The sequence below is a fragment of the Canis lupus genome, chromosome 14, assembly GCF_011100685.1.
Source record: "Canis lupus familiaris isolate Mischka breed German Shepherd chromosome 14, alternate assembly UU_Cfam_GSD_1.0, whole genome shotgun sequence".
Taxonomy (NCBI): Eukaryota; Metazoa; Chordata; class Mammalia; order Carnivora; family Canidae; genus Canis; species Canis lupus.
This window is the reverse complement of record NC_049235.1, coordinates 49,970,317-49,998,098: the sequence shown is the minus strand read 5'-3', so window position 1 is coordinate 49,998,098 and position 27,782 is coordinate 49,970,317. Positions and strand designations below refer to the sequence as shown.

Genomic DNA, 27,782 nt, shown 5'->3' with positions numbered 1-27,782 from the left:
TGCTTTATCATATTTTTGTTTCCTTATACTTTTCCCTCTGCTTTCTTCCCTGATTTTTCTATCATTTCTCTCAGAAAATACTCATTTATGCCTGAGGCTCACCCCTGTACTTTATCAATGTCTTTTGCTATAAAACTTCCTATTCCCATAGGTTCTACAATCTCTTTTTCATCCTTTCCCTCTTTTTCATTTATTTTTCTTCGGTAGTTCTTATGAATCCTTCCTCATTTACACTTCCTATGCTGCTTTTCATTTTTTCTGGCATTCTCCACATCTCTTGTCACATCTTTTTCTTGCTCCTTCCATCTCACACCCTTCAGTAGAACTTTCAGCTCTTCCTCTATCTTGTATCCCTTTCTGTTACATCAGAGTTTATTCTTCCTCACTACTCAAAAACTCTATTTTTTAAGCACAACCCTAAATTGGTTTCCTGTTCTTTGAGAGGCCACATGTAATTGCACCTGTCACTGCCGTCAGAAGAGACTGCTTTGCACAGGAATCTTTCACATTTTCACAGATCTGAGCTTTTTCCCCATTTCTAATGGAAACTCAGTTAATGAACTTAAGATTAATCTAAAATTTATGGTATATGTCCTATCTTCAATTATTCCTTGTCTTAATCATTTTTAATGCCCAAATAATCCTAAATAAGGAGTTGATTTTTTATTTTACATTCAACAATAAAATAATACTAGTTAACACTAAACAACATATGCTGGACCCTTTTGTTTTTATTAATGGTCTATCTACTTTTATGAAAAATCAAAATATCAAGATTAGAATATTAGTATAGTATATACTTCAATGTCCAAACTGACATCATTTAATTCTTTCCAATGGGCTAAAACAGGGCAATAGTTATTTTCAAAACTAACTGACTTTAATAGAACACGTGCTCTTTACCAGGTTCTATCTTAAAAAATTTAAATGTATTAACTAAGTCTTCACTATAATACTGTAAGGTATATATAATCTTTGTTCTCTTTTATACAGACAAGAAAACTGACACACAGAGAGCTTGAGTAACTTCCTCAGGGGTCATTCAACCCAGGCAACCAACTTGGGGTCATATCAGATCCAGACAGCTTGCATTCAGAGGCAGCACACACAAGATGCTCAAAAATATGGCTGGCCTCCTGTGTAGTCTACAAAAGTTGACAGGTACTCTTTGTTCAATGAATACTCAGTAAATAAGTGGATACAATAAGTGAGTAAACTTAAGAATGTAGGTTACCAGAAAGAATCAGAATTCATTGGTTTTGCTTTTCTCATAGTTCAAGATGGCCAATTAACAGAGTACTAGAAGGAAAATATTTACGTATTTTGTGTGAATTTGACACACATCACATAAGCATCATATAAATTAAATCAGCCAAGATAACCATTATGTACCTAAGGTTGAGTCATATACTAATTCCATGAAAATATTATCAACAAAATTATAATCTTGTATTGGTTGTAATGAAAAATGTTTGATTATATACACACATATTTACACACAGAGTACTTTTCTGCATTAATACTTATTTGAGTCAGGTTCTTTAAAAAGTAAATAAGGAGGATTTCTAATTTTAATTATGTGTTATTTATTTTGGATTTTATGCAATCCAATGGATATTCAATTCAAAATCAAATATATTATTCCTCACAGAAGATACTAAATATAGAAGCCTATACTTACCATAATATATTTATAAAACTGATATATTTGAAGTATTTCATTATACAAATACACAAATTTTTAAATTATTATATCCTAATAATATAAGAACTACAGCTAATATTTATGGAATATTTACTAGGTACTAAACATTATCCTAGTTCTTTCCATGCATTATATAATTTCATTCTTAAAACAACTTTTTGTGATATGCTCCATTATTGTCATCACTAGAAGGAATATTCACAATATTAAATATAAAGTAAAGCAAGAATATGGACCATTCAGAATGCAAGCCAGCATGCATGATGGAGTAAAATTCTGAGGGTTTTTTTCAGAGTCCAGTCCTATGTTGGGGAAAATCTGGAGAGGACATTCTGAAGAAGACTTACATACTGAGACTATTTTTATCATACATAGTAAGGGAGCACTTAGAAGACTCTAAACATTTATTATTTACCAATTGATATCCCTCATGAAATGATTTTAATGTGTTCACAATAACCTTGCTGTTAGTTGTTATGTTATGTTAGCAAAGATGTTAATAAAATATAAATATTTCCATTAATGTTAGTGGAAAAAATATGGTGCATTTCATCCCAACTCAAGACATTCAAACAATGTTCAAAGATAGAAAAATCAGAACATCTAAAAAAATGTAATATCATGAAAGCTTATTATATTGACCAAAGAAGGAAAATATGACTGAGTAGCAGTTGGAGGCAGGTGGAAAAGGGTACAAAGACATCATATAGGAAAGGAAATACAAAAGGAAAGAGCCCAGTGACTGGCTTACAGACGGGTAAGCCTTTTGGGAGGTACATGGTTATTCTGCACTCAAATTGCACTTGAAAATAGTTATAGCACAGGAAAAAAAAAACAAAAAACAAAACTTGAAGCACAAAATAAAGACAAAGCCTGAGAGCACTTCAAAGTAAATGAAACCAGTGTGTGCTCAGAACAGGTTGAGGTGTCAAAGAAGCATCTACCTCTTCATACCTCTTACTTCTAAATACACAAAGCAAACATGCTAACACAGTGATTAGAAATTGTTTCATATAATATTCTCTAACCAAAAGACAATGTTTTGAAAAAATTAGTAAATAGATCTCTGCCTGAAATAAAGTATCAGTCTGATGTTTAATGTAGATAATTTAGTTAAGTTGTAGGATGAAAAGGTACTATCCTGAAACAAAGGAGTCATCTGAAAAGTGGTATAACTTTTTAAGAGTCACTATGACTCTTAAAATAATTGAAGAATTGGTAATGAATACAGCCTTATAAATAAAAGCTGAATATTAGACCTAATCATTCCCATTTCCCACTGAGGCAAATAAGATTGTACAAGGTTAATTAACCAAACCTTGGTCATAAAGGTAGTAAGGAACAAGAGTCAGTACTTCATCCCACTCTGTTCCATAGGAAAGCCTGTGTTTTAAATAACTGTGCTATGTACCCAGAATTTCCTTGTCTAGGTCTATTGCCTGCATTTAAATGATCAAAAAAAAGATACAAGGGGATCTCTGGGTGGCTCAGCGGTTTAGCGCCTGCCTTCAGCCCAGGGCGTGATCCTGGAGACCCGGGATCGAGTCCCACGTCTGGCTCCCTGCATGGAGCCTGCTTCTCCCTCTGCCTGTGTCTCTGCCTCTCTCTCGCTCTCTCTCTCTGTGTCTCTCATGAATAAATAAATAAAATCTTTAAAAATAAATCTTTAAAAGAAAAGATACAATTTTCTATCAAGAAGTGGTATAAGTCAGTGATCAGATTTGCAAGGGTCTGCTTTATGTACAGGTGAAGTCAGAGTTTATCTGGTGAGGAGATGAATACCAAAAAGACCTTAAAATTTATTTCACAGCTAATATACTCTTGCTAGTGACTGAAATTCTGAAGAAGACTTGATGGTCTTCTTCTTTTTTTTTTTTTTTTTTCTTGATGGTCTTCTAATTGTGTTTAGAAATTGTCCCCGATACATTGTATTGGTATAATGACTGATACATTGTATTGGTCCCAGATATCATGTATCCTATGATAAAAATGGAAGGACATTTTTATCATACATAAATATCACATAAGATTTAACTAACCTGGGATGACTGGGTGGCTCAGTGGTTGAGCATCTGCCTTCGGCCCAGGGTGTCATCCTGGAGTGCCAAGATCAAGTCCCACATCAGGCTCCCTGCACGGAGCCTACTTCTCCCTCTGGCTGTGCGTGTGTGTGTGTGTGTGTGTGTGTGTGTGTGTGTGTGTGTGTGTCTCATGAATAAATAAAATCTTAAAAAAAAAAAGAGAGATAACTAACCCAAACTAACCAATACCTTACAGAAGGAAGGCCATGGAAAAAAATGCTGAAGTATGACTGAGAAGACAAAAGGCCTGGGTTTTAGTTTTATTGTGGCCACTTACTGATTGGCATTGCTTACATCACTTGACCTTTCTGAACCAAGGTTCTTTATGTATTAACAATGTCATTCTAAATACCTTGTAGCATTGCTGCAGAAAATTCCACTTACTAATGCAAGTTAAGGTATTCTTAAACCTTTTTGTCCCACCAATGTGTAAACTCTAGTTTTCTAATTTTCTTCAGATGGAAAGGGAATAGAGTCGAATTCCATACATAAAAGCTTCATTTGAAATACCGAAACACGGAAAAGCAGGAAAAGGTCTCTGCTCAGTGTGGGGAGCACAGAGATTGAAAGAGAGGTGCTGAAAGGCATGGAGAAAAAAAAGCAAATTTCATCTATTTTACATTTTTGTTTCTAGATGGCCATGAGATTTAATGAACAAGAAAAGAGAAATAAAACTAACTTACTAAGTGAAAAATAAAATGCAAGTTTTTTCATATGCTGTCCAGAGCTAATTCTCTTGTTCTGCTTATTCTAGAAATGTGGGTTCCTTTAAAATAGAAATCATTCTTGCATATTGCTTACAAATACAAATCACTTCTAAGATATATGCTAGGTTGGTTCTAGAAAGAGAGAAGAGGAGAGGGAAGAAGGGAGGAAGGAAAGGAGGAGGGGAATGAAAGGAAAAGAGAGGAAGGAAGAGAGGGAAGAAATGAGATTTAAATATGAATGCTTTGAAAGAGGCAATTTCTTGTTGAGAGTCCCTGCTGTGGACTTTGGCTTTAAACTTCTGCTATCACATTATTCCTCTTGTGTTATGGGATTTTTACTTGCCAACACTCATCCTGAATGCTGAGCCATTTAAAAATCATTCATTCATAGCTTGGGAAGCAAATAAGGTCAGAACATTTTCAGAGTACAGATAAATTATGACTACCACCTTACCACAGTTGTCTCGGCTGGACTGCTGAATGAATTTAAATTAATCTCTGTCAGTTTTAACCCACAGCAGATATGACCCCTAAGCTTTTCTTCAATAAAAATCAATTGCAGCAAAATAACCTTGCTTCATTAGTGAACAGTCATAAGTTGACCATTATCTAGCTGCTAGTTAATAAGCAGTGAACTACCCTAAAGGCCCAGAGCACAAATAATGAAACACTGCAATGTCTTTCTTCTAGTTTTATGTCAATGTAAACCTAAAGTTAATGTAAATTTTAAGAAGACCATGTAACCTGGGGCACCTAAGTGGCACGGGTGGTTAAGTGTTCCATTCCACCCTTGGTTTCAGCTCAGGTCATGATCTCAGGGTCCTGCGATCAAGTCCCAATTAGTGCTCTGCACTCAGCAGAGTCTTCTTGGGATTCTCTCTCTCCGTCCTTCCACCTCTCCTGCTTATGCTCTAAGAAATAAATAAATAAACCTTAAAAAAAAAAAAGCCATGTAACTCACTAACATATTTATCACTGTGTTGTATTTACTACAGTTGATGCTTAACCTATTATATCAAATAAATCTCTTAAACTTGAGAAATAATATTTTTTGAAATTATGAAATGTTAAAATATCTCCTATACAAACTCATGATTCCAGTGGAATATAAGAGAATATTCTATTCACTATTGTACTTACCATGTGTGATTTATTGAACAACCATAATTTTTTAAAAAGATTTTATTTATTTATTCATGAAAGACAGAGAGAGAGAGAGAGAGAGAGAGAGAGAGACAGAGGCAGAGACATAGGCAAAGGGAGAGGCGGGCTCCCTTTGAGAAGCCTGATGCAAGACTCGATCCCAGTACCCCGGGATCATGATCAGGGCCAAAGGCAGACACTCAACCACTGAGTCACCCAGACATCCCCAACCATAATTTTAAATGTTTGCAAATACTTATACTTGTGAAATCTCCCATACTTTTATTCCTCCTAATTTCAGAGAAAAAGCTTACATATCTAAACATAAACTTTACTCTTCCAATTTAGGCCACATGAATGGTACTCAGAGAAACTGAGAGCACTCCCTATAGCTAAAAAGAAATGTAACTGAAATTTTGATAACCTCCGATGTAGTGTTTGTTCCTTTAGGCAGGAAGAAGAGATATGTGAGTGAAAGACAGATATTTTGTTGCCCAAAGATATCAGTTAAGATATTGTATTAGTAATGAATATATGATATAGTAATTGGCTAAATAGGCCACGGGTCTATTCCAAAAAGCATCTTTACATGACCCCCAAAGCTGAAGAATGCTAATGAGGGCCTGGATCCCAGGATATCCATTGTATTCATACTTGACCTTTCTTGTGTCACCGGCCAAAAAACCTACCAAAGCAAGTAGCAATTAAGAATATATGTGATGTGTTCCTTCTCCTAGCACTCAGATTTTACCTGCTGTTTCGCATCACTGTATTGCCAAGAGTGAGAAACAAAAACTCACTGGTGGCACAGGCACAGCATCAAAACCACTTTTGAAATGTGTTTCATAACTCAATATGAAATTTTGTTTCACATAAAACATTTCTGGAATTATGGACTTCAAAGTAAAAATGTGAGTTTGCGAATATGAAACTCATGTTTAATTGCCTTCGGTCATATATACATGAGTACCTGTATACTATTTAATATGCAAACATGTATCATGTAAAAGTGTTATGTTACGTGGGTAATTCTTTTATGATTGTGATTTTTTCATTTTGATAGAATTCAAATTAACATACTTGATTGTATAATATGTATAGATATTATCCCTAAGATGATCAAGTACTGATTTTTTTTTCCCCAAAAACATTGAAAAGAATTAAAGTTAACAGTTTTGCAAATATGTTTATCAGGTCTCAAGTTATTTTTAGTATGTATATTTCTGCTAAAATTTGGGCAATAGGTGGCTCTCATTTTTCAGTAAAAAAAACTATACAAAGTTTATTTAATCTTATAAATGTCCCTGTGCTATAATGGTTGCTGGTAAACTTTGTTTTCCAGAAAGCATCATGCTTTAGCCAGGTAAAAATATACAGATTTTTGGAAGGATCTATAAGGAAAAATGCCAGTCATGGGAAATTCAGCCCCTGTGGTAGTATAAGCCAGGGGAAATATTTCCAGTATGTTTACATGAAGAGGTTTTGGCATTCTCAAATGGTAATTTCCTATTCTTCTTTCCCCTAGGATATCCTAAAAATATCCCCCATAAGGGATTATTTACTATTAACATAAATTGCTTTCAGCTGTGAATATTAAATGACAAATAATGAGCAGCAGCGATGGCATGCAATGTCTCTTACTAGTTAACCAGAATACAAGTTTGGTCTGGTGTCTAACACAGGTGGGTAGAATCAAGACCAAATCATCAATTAAATATGTGGTAGGATAATTTAAATAAATACCTGAAGGAAGTTAAAGCATAAAGGCCTGCTTCAGCTACAGAATTTAATAGGATATGTAGTTAGGGAAACTGAAACTCTAAAGAAGCTCTCACAGAATTACTATGAAGGTTTCCTTGTCAGCTGGCTAAGTAAAGTTTCTAGAAGGAGTGGAAGACCTATGTAGTGTGTTTGCAATGACAGATGGGGGACCAAGGGATCCATCCAGGTTGATGAGGCATGGATAGTGTGTTGGTAGGGTGCGGTGTGAGGCGCCACAGGGAAAATAAATACATGGTACCAAACATCTTTCAAAATGATAGATGTTATTAAATATTATTTATGAATGTACATAGATGTGGTAAATGCTTAAAAATAAGAAATAGGAAGGACAGACCCCAAATTCTGAATAGAAATTACTCCTGGAGAGGAAGAGAAGGGATATCAAAGAGGAATGGAATTTCTTCAATTATACATTCAATATCTTACTTAAAAAAAAAAAAAAAAAAAAAAGGATCTCATGGAAGTATGACAAAAGTGATTTGAGTGAAAAAAAAAAGTGATCTGAGTGATGATGGATAAAATAGCTTTCTAAATTACTGTATATTTCAAATTTCTGGAAAATAAATTAAAAAATAGAGAGGTTTGGGCACCTGAGTGGCTCAGTCGGTTCAGTGGCCAACTTTTGATTGCGGCTTTGGCCGTGATCTCAGGGTTGTGAGACTGAGCCCCACATTGAGCTCCATGCTGAGTGTGGTGCCTGCTTAAGATTCTCTTTCCCGGGATCCCTGGGTGGCGCAGCGGTTTGGCGCCTGCCTTTGGCCCAGGGCGCGATCCTGGAGACCCGGGATCGAATCCCACGTCGGGCTCCCTGCATGGGGCCTGCTTCTCCCTCTGCCTGTGTGTCTCTGCCTCTCTGTCTCTCTCTCTCTGTGTGACTATCATGAATAAATAAATAAAATCTTTAAAAAAAAAAAAAAGATTCTCTTTCCCCCTCCCTGTCTATCCTTCCCCTCCCTCCCCCTCTCAATCAATCAATCAATCAACCAATCAATCAACAAGTTTGGTTAAGAAGGGGAACAAAGAAATAAGATAAATTCTGGAGTTAGCAACATACTAATTATTCTACCAATTTAATGCCATTCCTTGAATATATTCCACATTTTCTACATCCCTGCTATGCCAATGTTTTTCTGAAATTGTATTGTCCACCCACTAACATCTCTGCCAAAAAAAACCCTACATTTCCTCAAAGCCAACTCAAACATTAATTTCCATATCAAGCCTTCCCTTAATTGCTAAAAAATGTATTTTCTCTCTCAGCACTCTATGTACTTCCTCTGACCCAGATTTAATGGCACTGATCAAATATTACTTTTATTTACTACAGCAATATGTATTCTTATCCCCAGCCAGAACGCAACACATGGTAAAAACCTGCATATGGAGAGTACCCAATGGATGTTTTTTCTGAACTGCAAACTTTGTTGTATTCCAGCACAGTTTTCTTCACTATTTCAGTTTTTCAGAATCAGTCTCTTTTTTAAAAAATGTAAATATATGTGTCATCTATGAATATAAATTTATGAAAATAAAATATGATAATGCAATAGAAGAATATATCTGGTGTGTGGAAAAATTCTAGATACAATCAGACACTGTAGTTACAAAGACTATCTCTTTTAATCTTCAAGACAATTATTAAGCATAAGTTCTGTTTATTTCTCCATTTTATAACTGGAGAAGCTGGGACTCACTAAGCATTAAGTAATCACCAATTACCAATGACCACAACTAGTTAGTGCAGTTTGAGTCTAGAGCCTTTGCTTTCAACTGCAATCTCTCTCTCTGTGTCTCACATATACATACACACACACACCCACACACACATATCCTACTGGACACCTCTGGGTACCTTTAAAGAAAAATTAGAGCTGATTAAAAAAAAAAGCAAACAAAATCGTTGCAATATCTGATCAAATAACTGATTTCACTAAAAAGGGGGATCAAAATTACTTTACATCTGTTTAGTGATTTAATATCGTTTCAAAGTTCTCACGTCCATCATTCGATTCTTGCAAGTTATTATTAAATTTATTTACACATAATACATATTAATGATTCTCTAACAAAGATCAATACAAATCCTTCAAACATCGCAGAGTAGTTTCTAATTAACTCAACACAGACCTGTTTCGTTACTTTGCCATAATCTATTTCATCCTCCTTTATTACATAATTTGTTTTTACCTTTAGGACTGTTCTGGAGAGTTCATTGCATATTCATAAGGCTTATACATTTTTGCTACTGGACAGAGTCTGTATCTTCAAAGTATTGGTTCTTCATTCCTCACCCTTTCCTTTTCATGAAATCAAAGAAATTTTCCCAGAACTGTAATTTACACATTTTCTCCATGATCTCGGTAGTTGGCTTTAAAAGCCTTTAAAAGCCTTTTGAAGTAGCAAAGTCAGATACTAAATGTCATGGTGTCACATCCTCTCTATATCCTTCATTTAGGCTGAGACTGTCCTCTCAACCCAAAACTTGTTACCTTCACCCACTGCTCAGAGTGGGAGGCAGCACACATTAAACCTCTGCTTTATTTTAGTGTCTTTAAAAGCACCTGCCTGCTAGGGATATTGTGAAGATTATGTAAAATAGCATACATAAAAACATTAATGTTCAGCACACAGTAGTTGCTCAGTATATGGTGGCTATTAATTTATTATTATTATTGCCCTTTATTTTAATAACTTCATTTACAAAATTTATTTTCTCCTTTATAAGCACCATCATATTTTATATTTTTCTGGGTAATAACTTTTTGCCTTCTCACACTTTTCAATCATTCAGGATTAAATATCCTTCTAATGTCTTTTTCATAGTTTGGCTTTTTGTTTTAAAATGTTCCATTTAGTAGAATACTTTCTTCTCCTACTTCAATAAGAGTAGGAGGAATGTGAACTTGAGCGATCACTGCCCTAAATTTTCTACCTTAATATTGAAAACCAAAACATTATACCCTAGAAACAATTCTATATCAGTCAGACAACGCTTTCTTTCTTCTTATGAATTTATCTTCTAAACTGCAATTATATTCCACAACACATACAAAGCCGCAAATAGGAGGATACAGGATATCCTGCAATATGAGGATTAGATGTTGTACGTGAAATGCTTAGGATCGCACCTGGAACATAGGAACTGCTTATCAAAAATCAGTGCTTTGTTGTGGTATCATTACATCTGAGCAATGACATGAACGGAGACCTTAGTGCCTAGAACCTGCAATACTCTCAGTACTTAGGTGGGTGTCTATAGAAGAACTTTTCCTTTGGAGTCCACAATAAATAGGAGCAGAAGAGAGACAAAAGACAGAATGGTGAATGAGAAAACTGATTCTCAAAACACAACATGCCAACTGCGGATTCCCAGAATGATTTGGGAGGTAGTTAGCCTTATTGCAAAGGCCTGGACCCCCCACATGATGCTCAGGGTATCTGTCAAAAAAAAAGTTCTGATAGTTATTGCTTTTTTTTCTTGTCTCAGAATTGGTCTTGAGGTAGCATAGTAACCATCTTGTTTAATTTTTTCCCTTGATATGAGGTTTGATTCATCCAAAATTAAATAAAGATTTCTCAATATCATAAAAGCCATCTACGAAAAGCCCACAAAAAATATTCCCAATGTGGAAAAACTAAGAGCTTTTCCCCTAAGATCAGGAACATGACAGGGATGCCCACCCTCACCACTTTTGTTCAACATAGTACTAGAAGTCCTAGCCTCACAAACAGGCAACAAAAAGAAATAAAGGGCATTCAGATTGGCAAAGAAGAAGCCAAACTCTCCTCTTCACAGATGACATGATATTATGTATAGAAAACCCAAAAGACTCCACCCCAAGATTGCTAGAACTCATACAGCAATTTGGCAGTGTGGCAGGATACAAAATCAATGCCCAGAAATCAGTGGCATTTCTATACACTAACAATGAGACTTAAGAAAGAGAAATTAAGGAGTCAATCCCATTTACAATCACACCCAAAACCATTAGATACCTAGGAATACATCTAACCAAAGAGGTAAAGGATCTATACCCTAAAAACTACAGAACACTTAGGAAAGAAATCAAGGAAGACACAAGGAGATGGAAAAACATTCCATGCTTATGGATTGGAAGAAAAAATATCGTGAAAATGTCTATGCTACCCAGAGCAATTTATACATTCAATGCAATCTCTATGAAAATACCATGGACTTTCTTCCTGGAGTTGGAACAAGTAATCTTAAGGTTTGTGTGGAACCAGAAAAGACACTGAATAGCCAGAGGAATGTTGAAGAAGAAAACCAAAGCTAGGGGGCATCACAATGGGCAGAAGACATGAATAGACATTTCTCCAAAGATGACTTAAAAAAAGGCCAACAAGCACATGAAAAAATGCTCCACATCACTTGCCATCGCATTTACCATGTAAATACCCGACTTCAGTTTAGTCAGGATCTCAGGGTTCGGGGATTGAACCCCATGTCAGACTTTGTGTTCAGCGATGAGTCTGCTTGAGGATTCTCTCCTTCTCCCTCTCTTCCTCCCCAGCTCACTCTCTCTCTTTTTTCTCTCTCTCTCTCTCTCTCACACACACACACTCTTTAATAAATCTCTTTAAAAAAAAAAATAACTGCATCTTTTGTGTCAGTCCCTCATCCTTTTCTCCCAATGTTAGTAAGAGAGGTTCTACAAAAAAAATAAATAAGATTTTATTTATTTATTCATGAGAGACACAGGGAGAGGCAGAGACACAGGCAGAGGGAGAAGTAGGCTCCTCACAGGGAGCCCGATGTGGGACTCGATCCTGGACCCCAGGATCACGATCTGAGCTGAAGGCAGATGCTCAACCACTGAGCCACCCAGGTTCCCTGGTAATATATATTCTTGTAAAATTTCCATGGACACACGAAAAAAGTTTTATATTCTTTCATTACGAGGCACATCTCTCTCTTTCTCTCCATGGATTTGTGTGTGTATGTATAATCACACACAACACACACAGACACACACACACACATCCCATAGTACTAATTCACAGGTTCCCTTTATACTCTTCCAAACAGCATGCCATTCTTGAGAGCTGGAAACATACCAAATGCCTCGTGCCTACAAATCTAAGCTTGAGCAAACACATCTCTTTGGCTCATCTTAAATGACCGATTACCAAGTTTCTACACTGAATACCTCTCCTAAGGTAATAGCACCTCTTACAGGAAAGAGAATGAAGTATTAAGGGGATCTTAGTGAGACTCTTCTGGCCTCTGTTTCTAAGAAAGTTCACAATTTCTAAGTGGAGGTTTCCCATGCCTGACCGCTACTAACTGGGTCCCACAGGAAGCCGACTTGCTCCAACACTAGGAAGGATTGGATATTAGAAAACTATACTATGATGCAATTATGCGGTTTTAGTACTTGAAAATATCTTAAAGATCATCTGGTCTCTTTCTCTCTCTCTCTCTCTCTCTCTCTCTCTCTCTCTCTCACACATATTTTACTTCCTCCTCTAGACTAAAGGAATCATGCAATTTTTCTCAAGATGTTTTATCCAAAGCTCCTACAGGCCACCAATATGTATTTTACAGTGTACAACATGAAAATGTCATTTTCCCTAAATATAAGTTGTCCAATTTAGTCATCTGTTATACTTGGTAAAAAATATGTGACAAAATAGCACCATATGTGTTTAAACATAAGAAGGAATCCATCAAAATTAGGTCTAGCAAAAATAAGTATAATACATAAGGGAGGTAAATCTATGCCATAAGAAAAAATATTTTGTAAAAGTATTACAGGCATTATTTGTAAGTGTAGGGGAAAAGTAGATGGATGATACTATCTAGTTGCTAATATTTGAAACTGAGGTATCTAAATGAGCCATAGAAAATCTGTGTCTCCTCACTTGAATTGCTAAAATGCAGTATCTCAGTGGATTTATTGTAGAATTAGATTGACCTTTATACAAATCAGAATGTAATACATATGAGGAAGCTACATCAAACCCTGCAACATTTCTTCTTTGGCTTTGCGAAAGAAATTAAGCCCATATTGTTTTTAAATAATGGAAGTAAATACATGTGAGACCACAATATAATCTTAAAGAGAAAATATTTTCTCCTCAGCAAGATACATATATTAAAGTGAACTAGAGGGCAGCCAGGGGGGCTCAGTGGTTTAGCGCCACCTTCAGCCCAGGGTGTGATTCTGGAGACCCAGGATCAGGTCCCACGTCAGGCTCCCTGCATGGAGCCTGCTTCTCTGCCTGTGTCTGTGTCTGTGTCTGTGTCTCTGTGTGTGTGTGTGTGTTTCTCATGAATAAATAAATAAAATCTTTAAAAAAACAATATTAAAGTGAACTAGAATGCACAGAGAGAACCAACCCGTGAGTTAGTAAGATACAGCAAATTCTTTTGGAAACAGAATGATGACTGAAGACACTGCTGTATGTGATTGGCATCAAACATCAGCCATTATTCTATCATATCTATTTGATCAGTGAGCAAGAAGTCTCCTAATTTTCAATGAAATTGCAGACCAGTTCTTTATCAAAACTCTGATACAATATACTTGCTAAATTATAAGTCATCTCTTCAATGCCACTTTCACTGTATTGTGTAGTTTACCATGGAGGTACTTTCAGTAAACTAATCTGGTGAGCAAAGCACTGAATTTCAAAAATGTAGAAAACTATCTACAGCAGAACATAGACTTATTTTCAAAAGAAAACCATCTTAATTAAAGATGTTCATTTTTATGTTTCATAGGTAAAGGTTAAATCATGAAAACAGAATAGGTTTCCTTTTGTGATAAATACATTTTTAGATTTCTATGGACTCTTCAATATTAATGAAATATTGTTATCAAAAGATACAGATCAATAATTGAAATGATAGGGTTTTTTTCTAGTATCAGAGATGGATTGTATGTCCCCAAAACATTTTAAATTTAGCTGAAAAAAATATTAACAATAACAATAACAAAAGAAACAAACGGACAAAAAACCTACATGGCATTCCTACATACCTTACAGAGCACAGGGTTATTTTACCCCACAATCCAGTATAACTATAGTAGTCTTTAAGACCATGGCTAATTTGAGATACAGTTAATTTTTTCTCAACCACCTGGGAAAGGTAAGCAGGGTAAAACTAAGACAACTCTAATGATGATCAGTTGTAGAACCAGTGCCCCCAAATGCTCATAAAAGATGCACATAAAAAAAAAAGAGTCTGGCTGCAAGCATGATTCTTTCTCTATAGCATCAGGGGGTCATCATATGAGCCAAGCGAAAGAATCTCACAAAGATTCTCATTTAAAAACAAACATCTGGGCAAAGGACATCACTAGAGATCTAAGAATAAGGAAATCCAAAAGGCACATCAACACAACTGAACATGTTTAAATTCGTTTGTAATTAAATAAGTATAAGTAAAAAATAATAAAATATTGTTCCTTCCCTTTCAGATTAGTAAATATGAAAAGACTGATAAAAATAAAAAAAAAACTGGCATTAGAGACAGCATGAAGAATATCCATCCCACATAGTGTAAGAAAATAAGGCACCTTTTTTCTGGAAATTCTATTACTAAAAATATATCTTAAGGAGATACACGAATAAGTATAGAAAGCATTTTAAGCAAGAAAGCTCAGAGCAGCATTTTTTAATATCAGATATTTGGAATCAATCTAAATTTCTATCAATTAAGAACTATTCTGAGTTATCTAAGCTCCCTATTATAATGATCATGAATATCGATGTTGATTTGAGTCTCTGAATTTACTGTTCCCCTTATAGCCATATGCCGCTGCCCCATTTCTCAATAGTCTTTTAGTTAAGCCAGGGCATATGACTAATTATGAACAATGGGTGGTGAGCAGAGGTGATGAGTGACATGTCCATGTTGAAGTATTTAAGAAATAGTGTGTGAACATTCATCTCCTTTCTGCCCCTGACCTAGAAACTATATTTCTAAATAGCATATCTGCAAGACAAATGTTGGCTGAATCACCGAGTCACTAATCGGGAGGTAGGTACTGGAGTCACCACAGATTTTATGAGATCAAAAATCAAACAGAAGTGAGTTGTTAGGGAGATTTGGCAATTTATTAATTACCATTAATAAACGAGACTAGCCTACCCTAACAAAAGCATTTCTAGCAAAAGTGGGATACTGTTGTAAACAAAACAAAATAAAACAAAATGTATGACATTGGCTTATTCATCAAGTGAAAGGTAGTAAGAAAACTATTTCCAGAGACCAATGAGATATATTCATGTTATGAGTAGCAAAACATTTGATAAAATTGAAGACTCGATAACTTGCAAGAGACTCTATACCTAATGAGCTTGAAGCTCTGGGCCGATAACTATGATGACTGAATGAACTTAATAGAGTGTGTTAATTGCTAATTGATGGTGTTTGGCAAGCATTGGAAGAAAAGTGAGATCAAGATAGAGTTAGTAACAAGGAGGGTACTGGGAAGCAAGCCCTCAACATAAAATCCTAAAATAATTATTTTTGTCCTCGGTCTTGAAAACAGAGCTGGGGATCCTTGCTTCTGGCAATAGGATGCTAGTAATCCATGGTGGTCTGTGGTATCAGAATTAAATGATCATCTGTGACTGATTTTGAGGGTATGCCGATTCAAGTGCTTTGAGATGCTGAAGGATGCTGCATGTTTCTGTTACATAATTATTTAAAATCACTGATGAGGGAGAGATATTTCTGCACTATAGAGTTTGCAGAAAGAAAATGACAAGCTTGGGTTTTGAACATTCTGATTTCAAAGCAAAAAAAAAACAAACAACAACAACAACAAAAAACACACACACAAAAAAAAAAAACAAACAAAAATGGGTTTCCTAGAATATTAATGGACAAGTAGCACTGCTTAACTTCCAGTGAGAAGGTAGTGGTAATTACCGTAATATGACATAATGATGAAGTCATAATCTGAATATTAAAAACACTGATTATTTTGGGGGGGTTTTTAGTTTTTGACCAGTGTCTAATCAATTACAGTGTCTTTTCAAATAAAATATATGAGCAGCCTACTAAATATTACTTGCTATGGTCCGAATGTCTGTGTCTCTACAAAATTCATATGTTGATTTTTTTTTTTAAAGATTGTATTTATCTATTCATGAGAGACAGAGAGAGAGGCAGAGGGAGAAGCAGGCTTCCAGCAGGGAACCTGATGCGGGACTCGAATCCCTCAGGACCTCAGGATCACGACCTGAGCTGAAGGCCAGATGTTCAACCACTGAGCCACCCAGGTGCCCTTGTACGTTGAAATCCTAATGCCAATGTGATGATTATTAGGAGGTAGGGCCTTTGGTGACTAGGTCATGAGGCTGAAAACCTCATGAATGACATTGATGCCCTTGTAAAAGAGGCCCAAGAAATATCTTTCATTATTTCCAACATTTGAGGACACAATAAGAAGTCCACTGGAAAAAGGTCTTTACCAGAACCCAATCATCTGGCACCCTGATCTAGAATTTCCAGCCTCCAGAACCATGAGAAATAAATTTCTTTTGTTTATAAACTACCCAGATATTTTGTTAGCCCTAAAACATTACTTTATTTATATAACAGGAAAAAAACAAGAACAAAAACAACAAAACCAGGTCTGGTGACCAAACAGACTCGAGAATCACAATTGAAGTCATTGCTACTTAATTATGTATAGATTTAAGAGTTCACAGACCCAAAGTGCTTGACTGATGGAGAGGCTAGTTCCTCTTGAGGAATGACCCTGGAATGGAATGTTGAATCTCAATACTGTAAATTTTTCTCCTAGTCTTCCCATAGGTATTTACCACCATTTATTTTGGTAACTGGTACACAGGAAAGATGAGACAGTAAATGAATAAATAAATAAAGATTTTATTTATATATTCATGAGAGACACAGAGAGAGAGAGAGAGAGAGACGCAGAGACACAGGCAGAGGGAGAAGCAGGCTCCATGCCTTTAAAAATGTACTAAATACAGACTCAAAATTGGTATTTATTCTTGGAGGCCCCAAATGCCACAATAGTCTACAAGTCAAAATGAGCATATAGTGATAATTTGATAAATGGTGTTTTCATTCAAGTTTGTGTCACAGTGAGCTCAGCGGGCCCAGAGACCCGAATGCGATCACGTTCCCATTTCCTAGATGTATAGTTTAAGTAGATCTACTTACCAACCGGCAGACACTGGCTTCCTACCTCGTGCCACGTGGGCTGTCATAGGGAAGGCAGGGTCAAGCGGACTCCCTTGGAACTTCCTCTCCCTATACCTAAGGCCTAGGCAGGTTAGAGACAGGAGCCGCCAGCAGAAAGCAGGTGGATCTCGGCAAAGAGCCGCGCACTATCCTAATCTTAATCAGGTGCCTGCATCAATTTCAGCCGCTATTTTAGAAACAGCATCCTTTTGGGAGCAAATTATCAAAGCCTCTGAAGCCTGCTGTGCGCCAGTTTCTCTGCGCTCTTCTTCCAGAGTCTGGACGGAGCCATCGGGGGCCGCAGGGCAGGTGACGGGGGCAGGTCCAGGTGTGTGCCTGCCGCTGTCTGAGGCAAGTTCCCCACCTTCCTCGGGTGCCCCGGCCCCTCCCGGCCGCGCCGGACCTCGGGGGCCCTGAGGCCTCCTGGGCTGGGGCCAGGCCCCTCGCACCGCATCCCTGCTCTCTCCCGAGCAGTGCGGAGAACACCTCGCCTCGTGCCTTCTGCTCTCTCTCTCCTTTTCAAAAGGTGACTAAGGGTACAGCTGGCAGGTGGCTGATCTGCTAGAAACCCGACGTACCCAGCCTTCGGCAGGGCGGAGGCGCCTGAGCCCGAGCCCGAGCCCGAGCTGGAGCCCGAGCCCCAGCCCGAGCCCGGGTCCCCAGGGTCACGCCCCGGGCTGCGGGCGGCGCTAACCGCTGAGCCACCCGGGCTGACCCCACCCCCCCTCCCCGCGGGAATTGAACCGATTGATGTCAGTGGATATCGGCCACGATGACAAGCCTCACTTGCGCCGCTCCGAGGGCCTCCCTGGCCGTCCTCCATCCTGTCCCCGAACGGGAAGGGCGCTGCGGGGGGCTCCTCCCTCCGGGCGGGGCGAGGCCGGGGCAGGCGGGGCGGGCGACGCCCTCGCGGTCACAGCGGCCGCACGTGCTCCCGGGCAGGAGCGAGCCCAGGAGCGAGCCCCGGCGGGGCCTCGGGGGCACACAGGGTGGGGGCGGGGCCTCGGGCCTCCCGCACCTGCTCCCCCGCCAGACCTGAGCAAGCGGGCTCAGCCTGAGCCTGCGGTGCGTTCAGGTGCAGGTGCCTGGTGTGCAGCTGTGGATAGGACCACTGCTTCCCCCTCAACAGTGGGGTGGGGGCAGCCCGGGCGGCCCAGCGGTTTAGCGCCTGCCTGTGGCCCAGGGCGTGATCCTGGAGACCCTGGATCGAGTCCCACATCGGGCTCCCTGCATGGAGCCTGCTTCTCCCTCTGCCTGTGTCTCTGCCCCCCCCCCCCCGTGTGTGTCTCATGAATAAATAAAATTAAAAAAAAAATGGGGTGGGACACACACACACACACACACACACACGGAGAAGTCAGCTTTTACCCCACACGGTTGAGTTCTTTGGGTCCAAATTAACTCCCCACTTTTCTACCACACTGTCGTCTGCTTAGGTTTGGATCCCAGGGAAATCCTACAGAATGGGACATTTCTTCCACTACATTGATGGCATCGTGACAATTGGACCAGATGGAACAGGAAAAAGAGGTTTTCTTAGATGATTGAATAAGCCATATAGGAGCCAAATTTGAGAGAGAAATCCTATCAAAATTCGGGGGCTAATCACTTCAGTCACGTTCCTGTGATCTAGTTGTTGTGACATTCCCTCCGAAATGACTGGTAAATTATTTCATTTTCACTTTTACTGTTGAAGAATGGGTACAGTGGTTGTAACAGGTCTCTTGGAATTCTTGGGACAATGAGTACCACTTTGGAGTGCGTTTTTTTTTTTTTAAGATTTTATTAATTTATTCATGAGAGACACAGAGAAGACAGACACAGGCAGAGGGAGAAGCAGGCTCCCTGCGGGGACCCCATGTGGCACCCCATCCCAGATCCCGGGACCATGTCCTGCCCTGAGCCAAAGGCAGATGCTCAACCACTGAGCTACACAGGCATCCCTGGAGGGCACCATTCTTACTAATTTATGGAAACCCATAAGGTTAAAAGTTTTCAGAGGGACCCAGAGCAAGAGAGGAGCCTGAAGCTGGCCCAGGTTTTAATGCAAGCCAGTCTGCTATGTAAGCCTATTGACACATCAGATCTAATGATGCTTACAGTGTCTAAGAAAAATGGGAATATTATAAACAGTTCTGGCAATTTCCAATAGTAGAAATTCAGTGCAGATACACAGGTATTAGGAATGGATGCATTACTTCATGGTTCTCTTACATAGAAAAAAAAAAATTGTTTTTGACAACCACTCTTGCATAGTCTCTCATGCTACATCTGTTTCTTCATGGAAAATTCCATTGACAAGTTGACTGAGGAGGAAAAAAAACCTCAGACTTTTATAGATGGTTCTGCACTATATTTCTGGAACCAACAGGGAGTGGCTCTCTGCAGCGTCACTGTTCTATTCAGGAATATTCTTGAAAAATAGGACAAGAGAAGAATTATGGACCATACATTTTCCAGTTTATCTGGACCAAGAGATAGCTCCTGATGGATTGGCAGTGGCTAATGGTTTGACTGGATCATCAGGGACATGGAAACAACTGGAATATTGGTAAGGAGAAGATCTGGAGATGTTCAAATGAACTTTTGCAGTGTGCAAAGAGTATGAAGATCTTTGTATCCATGTTAATGTTCATCAGTGGGCATTCACTGCAAAAGACAGTTTCAAATATCAGATGGAAAGGACATGATGTTCTATTCCTGTCAATCTTATCCATGGATTCATAAAGAAGTGTCCATGAGACTACAATGGACAGGTCAAAATATAAACTTCCACTCATCCGATCCTTTTATTGCTACTCTTGGGTACTTAATCTGTCAACATCAGAGACCAAAACTGACCGTTCCCCCTTGAGTGTGGCTGGATGACTGGCCAGATAGCTTGCAGGTGATTTACATTGACTTTGCTATTTGATGTTGAAGTTACGATTTCCAACAATAGGGGAAACTTAAAGTAGAAGGACACTTTAAAGTAAGAGGTTGGAAGAAAGAAGTGCTCCATTTTAAGTGCTCTCCACTCCTGTCAGCATCATGCCAACCATGGTTCTTCATCTTAGAAACAATAATTCCCAGTCCCGGATTTCTTCTGGAATTCCCAGGACCAGCTTGATCACAATCCATCAGATACACCAGCAGCGACCAGAGTGGCACCTTGTCAGAGGTGTCAGGCCCCTTCTTCATGTTTCTGTAACTCATGATATCTACCTTCAGCTTTTTCCCATTGGCCCCAACCTAGAAGTGATGGCTTCCTCCCACAATTATTATCTCTGTGGTATGTCAGTATTCCCTTTTGGTTTTTCAGTCCCCTCAACACCTTTTTTAACCAATTCCCAAAGTAGTGAAATCCCATCTCTCTACCAACAAGCAAACACACGTTGGAGAAAGCTTATGTATGTAATACATATGGAAAAACCTGCCAGCAGTCAGTCTTCCATTTTTATGACATATGGAGAAACTCTATGACTGTAATAATTCATTTGAACACATATGTCACTTTATATAAGAGACCACACCGAGGGAAGAAAAGTGATATAAGCACTAAATGTGGGAATGCCTTCGGCAGAAAGTTCCATGTCACTATTTATCAGAACACTCATACCAACTATCTTTAGACCTATGAGACTGGTATTGGTTTCTCGAATGTCACAATTTGAAAGACCCAACTTGATCCTCTCTGAGCCATATCTCTCTGAGTTCAGAACCAAAAGGACCCACCCAAAGCCTACTGCATCCTTGCTTAAACATGCTCCTTGTACCACAGATCTTACAACTTCCTGTCCAAATAGCTTTGGGACCATTTTGAAGGCCTTCATGAGCCTGTTCCTCAGGTTTGTCCTCAGTTGATCACAAAGTGTGTAATACCTTGGCCTGTATGATGCGCAAGAGGTGGGTATCAGAGGGAGCTTAGTTGTCCACAGTGAAGTGCCACACACACCCATAAGATGCCTCTCACAGTACAGATGATCCATGAGAAGAGAGGGGATGGTAGCTTCCAAGCTCAGGGAAATTCACTCGTATCTGTGACAATGCCTATGAATTCAAGAACCAAAATGCAAGCACTCATGAACTAAAGAGAACTAAAATAAGAATGAAATGTTATGAACACTTGAAAGCGTGATTGTGTTCAACAATAAGTCAAAACTTATTATATATCAAGAATTCATACTCAGGGAAAATCTTATCAAATATGATATTATGGGGAAATAAAGCTTTTAGATATAATCTTATATTATAAATCATTTTTCAGATGTGATACTAAACATTTTATACAAAAGATTACAGAAAAAACCCAAAAGATTACAGAATATTTTTTATTAATAAGTTCAGTCACTGTGGAATAGACCTATTCAAAGCTATTCAAAAAGCAATTGAATAATTTTAATAATCAGACAATATAAATTAAGCATATCTACAAACTTTCCCTGAGATAGAAAGGATTTGTCTAAAAATGTAGAAATACTGGACTTTCTTGTTAATCCAACATAACCATGACCATAAAATTAATATAGTAAATAATACCATAACTACAGTACATTTATCAATGTTTTCTACCTTAATACCACCAGTATGGCATAATTCACATGGAAATACAATAACCCTTTAGAAGTTTAAACTATCATTCCACAAACCTTTTATCCTATTATGTCTTGGAATATATAAATAGCCTTTGACATTTGTAACTGGATTGTCCTTCCAATATAAAGCTATTATTTTGGTTAAGTTGCTAAAAAGGACTGTGTGAAAAATACTCGGTAAAACATATGAGCAGATTGCAAAATTTCAGGGCTTAAATTAGGTTAAGGGCATTGTCAGGAAGTGAATATTTTCATGTTAAGGTTTTTGAAACAGATTTTATTGCAACTTACATTAAGGAAAAGCCTTGAAAGTGCAAAGATAACTGAATAAATGATACACCTCAGGGAGGATTTGAGATTTACCTCCCCAGAGGAATGTGTTAGTTGTCAAAGGGGAATGGACCTGGGGCCACAGAGATATTATGTGGGTTGTAAACTGAGAGACGCCTGCCCAATCCCATTCTCACACCTCCAGATATTTCCATACATTCCACAGGGTAAGAACCAAAGAGGTTTTGCCTTCTCTTTCCAAGGAAAATTTGTTTACACAAGGGAATAAATGTTACTCTCCATCTCTCAGGAGGAGAAGAGAAACAGCCGTTCTCCTATATAGATGCTCAGATTCGTATTTTGGGGGGTTCCTCACTTAGAGTAGAGAACCAGGCACACACAAAGTCACATCTATCTGGCTTTCATCACATGACCCAAGAAAGGGCATAAAATTGAGACAAAATGAACGAATGCAGTTATTACTATGAGTAATAAGGTATCCCTGCCTCAGAAGCCTTATGCCTATTTTTAGAATAATGTAAATAAATATAAATATTGAAACTTAATAGGTATGACCTTCCTACTTTATACTTTCATATTATATACCGTTAATTGAGAAAGACTTTTGAAGGCAAGAAAGGACTGAAATGAAATAGATGGAATACCTAGAGAATTATAGATGAGGTTACTGGCACATAGAAATGAGAATAATCGGAAAGATAGGAAGCCTTTTAAGATTATGAGAGAGTCGCACTGCCAAAAAAACCATAAATCTTTGCCTTTAAAAGTCTATAATTGTTCGACGCTTAAAACAACCCTTGACTCCACGGTTCTCCAAGGTCAGAAATTAGACTGATAAAACTAGGCAGCCACCAAAAAGAACAAAACCTAAGACCCATTTTAAATGTACCCAAGAAGGATAGAAAGGAGAAACAACAACAACAACAACAACAACAACAACAACAACTCTTCATGGTGAATGGAGCCTGAACCCTCAGACTCAAGAACAGCTTTGGAGCCTAATCACCAGAATCCCCACATTCTTAGGGTAAAGGATTAAATAGTATGTACTTGCCAGCAGAATTCTAGGATTTCTCTAGACCAGTGAAATTTGGTGCCTAGAAGTGAAGCAGAAACATTAACTGGTCACCAAATATCCATGTGCTCCCCTACTTTCCCTAACCTCTTTGCAGTTAAAAGAAGTTGTGTTAGGAGTTTTAGCCAATAGACTGTGAGCAAAAGTGACGTGAGTCACTCTGGTGCAGAAGCATTGAGATACAGTTTTCTCTTCCCTGTAATGGTTACCTGAAAGCTAGGTGGTATTTCTACATAATACAAGCCACCTGGAACCCACAGCTTATAAGGAAGCTCCCCAGGAGGACCACTGGACTCACTGCCGATTTTGAGTGAGTGAGAAATAATTTTCATCTTCTTAAACTACTGAAATTTGGAGGGTTTTGTTAGTACGTATTGTCTATCCCTGCAGCTCAATCAGGGGTGATTTTGCCCCTCATAGGGACGTTTGGCCATGTCTGCAGGCATTTTTGGTTGTCACAACTGGGAAGGGAAAGCCACTAGGATCTAGTGGGTAAAGGCCAAGGATGCTGCTAAACATCCTGTAATGCACAGTACAGCCTTCCGTAAGAGAACTGTTTGGCCAAAAATGTTAATAGTGTCAACTGTTAAGGAACCCTGGCCAAGCTTAACCTGATCCATACAACATTTAAATGGTCCATGACATATCCTTAAGTGAAGAAAATCAGATTTACTCTGATCATCTTTATGCAGCATTTTGAAATTGTGCGAATCTTCCTGTATCCACCTGTGCCTGTAATCTATTCTTTCCACACTCTCCAGAGTGATCTTTTAAAAAAATGTAAAGCAGATCACATCACTTCCCTGCTCGAAACCTCAAGGGCTTCAGTCACACTCATAATAAAAACTCTATTCTGTACCTTGGCCTATGAGGTATCTGCCCTCCTACTGATCCAATGTCATTGCCATCCTTTCAATCTACCTTCACAAGGCTTTATACAGTGCTTCTAACTTGCCGAGTACATTCCTGCTGTGGAGAGTTGAGGGCTCCGCTCCTAAGTGTCCTCCCTAGAGAGGCTTTCCCTGATTAGATCCCACCTGCAGTCAATCCTTATGCCCTTTATCTTGCTTCATTTTCCCTCACAGAACTTAGGCTTAGCTGAAATTTTGCTGGGTATTTCTTTGTTTGCAAATCTCCTGCACCAAAATTAGCTGCACAAATAGAGGTTTAATATTTTCTCCACGTCTCTGGGGCTACAATCATGGCTTGATTTTAGTAAGTACACAATAAATACTTGTTGAATAAATAACTAAATGGATATAAATGTTTTGAGGGATACCAGGAACTATGAAAAATGTTAATATTGTTTACCTTTGGGTTGTACAATTTCAAAGGAATTTCACTTTCTTACAATTTTATTCATTGTCTCATTTTCTACCTCTAATACTTTATAAACCAATTTTTATTTTACTAATGTGACTGTCACATGTAAGAGGGTTGAGTTTTGGAGGCAATTTCGTTATCATATCCATGAAGAGAGGAATTATGTAATAAATCTGGTTTGTTATATACTCTCTTGAAATCAAGTGGAATAGTGCAGATTCCCCTAGTTTTATATTTTAATAAAGACTTTTCTTCTGCTGGATATTAAGTACATGTAAGGAAATATAAGAGTAAGAAAAATTTCCCTAATACTTCAAAGGATTTCAACTCAAAGTAACAGGATCAGGTTAAAGGAGAGTTCCACAAATAACATTTGGCTATAAAATAATAAGGCTCCTACTCAATCTCAACCTTCAGAACAGCTCTTAGAAACTAAGTACACTCCTATATTCATCACTGATGGGCTCTCAGTGAACTGCAAAACAATGATAAAGAAAATATGAATTTGTTCTAATGAGAAACTCCAGATACATCCACATTTGAGATAATTAAAAAATAATGGACACTGAGTATTGAGAAAAATATTAATCTTCACTAATGAATGAGACCATATTCTAATGTTATAATTAAAATGTCTGTAGTTTCTTTTGGAGATGATGAGCATCAACAAAATAGAAAGATTTAAGATGGGCTTATGAAAGTCTAATCTAAGTGTATCTCTGAATAAAAATCTATAGTGCATATGGGGAGTGAACAAAAAAGAACAAGCTTTCTTAATATACTAGAAAGAAAATTTTTCAAGGGGTTAAAACCAACATTGAAATTAAAATGTTTCCTTATAATCAGTTTTAATAAAAATGATATCTTTGTTTAAAAGATTTATTTACTTATTTGCAAGAGAGAGAGAGAGAAAGAGTGAACCTGTGGTGTGAGGGGAGGGACGGAGGGAGAAAGTCTCATACTCCGTGCTGATGTGGGGGTTGATCTCAGGGTTGTGAGATCTCAGGTTGTGACCTGAGCTGAAGCCAAGAGTCAGATGTTTACCTGACTGAGCCGCCTCAATAAAAATCATATTCAAACAAATAATTTAACAATGAAAACCTTTCAACTAGTATTCTTTAAGTATCTCAATCAGTGCATTTATTTTTTCACTATGTCCAATAGGAGAGGAAAATACAAATGGCCAAACTGGAAAGCACTTCAAATTTAAAAAACTAGATACTGATAAAAAAAATTGATACAAAACTTTGGATAAATGCTATCCATATTGGCACACCTATTTGACTTGTGTCTTAAAGAATAGGGCTGACTAAAATACTGAGTCATAAAAAAAAAAAAACAACCACATGTATCTTAAAAAGATAAAATGCCTATTCATATAAATGGTCATTCAATCAAAATAGTGCAAAAAATATTGAGATGTTATATCCAAGTATTTGGAGGGTGGATAATGAAATCAAGAGCAATAATCCATAATGTGGCAAAGTTATATTTACTAGATATTCTTTTACTTAATAGCATTATCCAGTTGAAGAATGTGACTGGAACAGAATACAATAGATATTTTATATTAAGGTTTTATTAACCATTTTTGAAATGATACTCTTGATATTTGACTTCCAAAATTAATGCAAATTGGTTTGGATATGAACATGATCCTGTAGACAGGAAATGGATTTTTATATTAAGCAAAAGTTAACCATAAATTAACATTAATGGAGTCCATTGAATATGGCTCCAATTAGCTAACATAGTAGTGAACGTATGCATTGGAAGGCACTGAATTTAATGGTAAATAAAGTATTTAATTGACTACTTACTAACAGGTAAAAAAAATGAGCTTTAATTACATTTGCTGATTACGTGAGATTGGAAGAGTAGTGAAAAATGACAAAGTGTGCTGGGTTTCAGCAGGAATGAGATTTTAGGTGTGGGGGACAGGTGCTTTAGACACATGTTACTTAGAATCCCATCTCAATGAGTTGATATTTGAGTGTTTTGTTTATTTATGTTGTTTCTCCTAAAGCAGTGACTTTCTTTGCCTGAGAAAAGCAGCAACAACAAAAGAGTGGGCAGATTTAGGGATTCATGGCTGTTTTTAATTCCATATTTTATAAATTCACGAAAATTATTTTAACCTGGAAGCTTCTGGACAGACTTTGAGAATGGTCAAAGAGGATAACCATAAAAATATGAAATTATAATTTGATAATTTATTAATTCTATACATAGTCAATGTGCTCTTCATCTGTGCCAAGCGTTATTCTAAGACTTTAGAGTGTGAATAAAAAAAAGATTAATTTTTGCCCGTGTGAAATTTACATTGTAGCAGAATTACTTCCTTCCAGATTTCTTTCCTTCCCTCAATGACGCTATACAGGCTTTTAGATGAAAGCAAAGTAGCCGTTCTCCATGCTGTCAGATAGGAGAGTGGAGGAATAAACTCAGCATTTATGTAATACCTACTGGTTTTCTGTGCTGCATCTGGGGGCTACAGAGATGAAAAGCACCTATAACTACTGGGAAAGTATTTAGGGGCAAAAAAATTGAGAGGTACTACCTGAGACTCGTTGAAACTTATGAGACAGATAGAGAGAGGCCTGGCAGGAGGGAATAGTGTGTGAAAAGACACCAAGGCATGAGAGATGTGACATAGTTTATGAATGTAAGGAATGGCAAGAGATGAAGGTACACGACGGCCAGATCATAATGAACCATGTATATCAGGCAAATAGGTTTAAAGTACGACCAAAAGGGACTCACTGAAGGATTTGTAACTGGGAAGTATGATCACATGAGTGTAAGGCCCATGCTAGGAAGAAGAAAATGAGCCTAGGTACAGGGAAACTGATGAATCTATTGCCATAGCCCTGGAGACAGATGAAAACCCGTACTATCTAAAATGGGAG

General features: G+C 37.8%; 1 long non-coding RNA gene across 2 annotated transcripts in view; it reads left to right on the top strand.

Annotated features, from left to right (window-relative positions):
• LOC102153412 overlaps positions 1–27,782 on the top strand; it is a 43,792-nt gene that overhangs the window by 14,644 nt on the left and 1,366 nt on the right. For both annotated transcript variants that reach the window (XR_005369234.1, XR_005369235.1), the window contains exon 3: positions 994–1,161. This is a non-coding gene — a long non-coding RNA (uncharacterized LOC102153412). The remainder of the gene's footprint in view (positions 1–993; positions 1,162–27,782) is intronic.